Genomic DNA, 1599 nt, shown 5'->3' on the forward strand with positions numbered 1-1599 from the left:
ATTTATTTATTTATTAATTTATTTCTTTAAAAGCCTTTCCGTCCGCTCCCGGCGCGACCGCCGGTCTAACCGCAGGGACAGGCCGCCGCCAAGCAGCGCGCTGAGGCCGCCAAAGCAGCGCGGCTTCTCGCCGCCAGCCCCGGGCGGCCCTTCTTCCCGCCGCAGGAGGGAGAAAAAAAAACCAAAAAGAAAAATAAATTCCGGAGGGACTCCCCGGAAAAAGGACACTGCATTGGCCGGGAATCGAACCCGGGCCTCCCGCGTGGCAGGCGAGAATTCTACCACTGAACCACCAATGCGCTGCCGGCCGTGGCGCTCCCCGCCGCTCCCTCCAGCGCGGCCGCGCAGGTTTTTTGTTTTGTTTTGTTTTGTTTTTTTTTAAAAAAAAATCCCTCCACGTTCGCGGCCTGCAGTTTTGAGCCGTTATTTCCGGGAAAAAGAAAAAAAAAATTTTACAAAGTTAACAATGTCTGTACACATTTTGCCTTTTAAAGATTGAAAAAAAACTTAGAAAATTGTATAACAGACCCCTCATCCTCTGCACTGGAAAGCTTTCAGAGCAGGGCACAGCAGGTGTGGGTTTGTTCCTTTCCAGGACTGGAAGGACTTTGCCAGAGGTTGCCAACACTTAAGAGCTTAGGGGCTCACACGATCTACCAATAAAGGGATGAGCAGCGTACAGCGTCCCAGTTTACGTCTGTTTTGTCAGTTGAAGTGGTGCTGCGGATCCTGACATTTCAGGACAACATAAGTGCAGGGAGTGAGGAGAGATCAAGACAACGCCGTGGCTTGCACCAGGGTGTAGCGATGCCACGTTCTGATATAAATTGTGTGCAGCCTTGACATTCAGTTTGTCTTGGACGCGCTCCCAAGAACGGCGACGCATGAGCTGAAGGGTTCAAGGAAAAGCAACGTCAAGAGTTTCACACCAGGAGAACGTGAGGATGAGGGCAGGAGAGGGAGAGCTGCTGCGCTGCGGGCGGGATGAACACCCACCGCCAACCGTCTCACGGAAGGGAGGACACAGGTGTTTTCCTCTTCAGCAAACAGTACTTTGGTGCCTCGAACAACGTCCCAATCTCCCGTGTGAATCGCTGTTAACACTAAAACGTAAAGAGAGAGGCTTCCCCTTAGAAATAACTGTGTGTGGGAGAGTGCTGAGTGAGGGGGAGAATGGAGACCTGTCATACTAGAAAACGGGGGTCCAGAGTTGCAGAACTGGTGAAAATTTCATAGGATTGCTTCAGCTGTTTAAGAACATGCACCCTACTCCGGTGAGACAAGGAGCCCTTAGGAGTTCATGGTCTTAATCATCACAAGGGTTGGGAGGATGCTCCCTGCAAAGCCTCAGTGCAAAGGGTGTGTTCTGTGTATGGCCCTGTGTACAGGACCATTCTGTGAAATTACTGTCCTAACCAAAACTGAAGTACAAATACTTCATAAAAATAAATGTGTCTCCAGCTGTCATCCGTAAAACATACAGAATTTTAGAAGTTCAGTAGATGGCTTGAATGGCATCAAGAATCCCACTTCATAGAACAAGGTTATAGCATCTAAGGAACTTCGTTTAGTAAGATTGCTTAAAATGTACTTTTTTAC

The 1599-nt window shown here is 49.0% G+C and overlaps 1 non-coding gene across 1 annotated transcript; it reads right to left on the minus strand.

Moving 5' to 3' along the window:
• Positions 1-228: 228 nt before the first annotated feature.
• On the minus strand, positions 229-299 carry TRNAG-GCC. Its single transcript has one exon. It is a non-coding gene; the product is annotated as a tRNA-Gly (tRNA).
• Between the last annotated feature and the right edge of the window lie 1300 nt (positions 300-1599).

The sequence above is a fragment of the Athene cunicularia genome (genome assembly GCF_003259725.1).
Source record: "Athene cunicularia isolate RWA chromosome 7 unlocalized genomic scaffold, athCun1 chr7_part1, whole genome shotgun sequence".
NCBI lineage: Eukaryota > Metazoa > Chordata > Aves > Strigiformes > Strigidae > Athene > Athene cunicularia.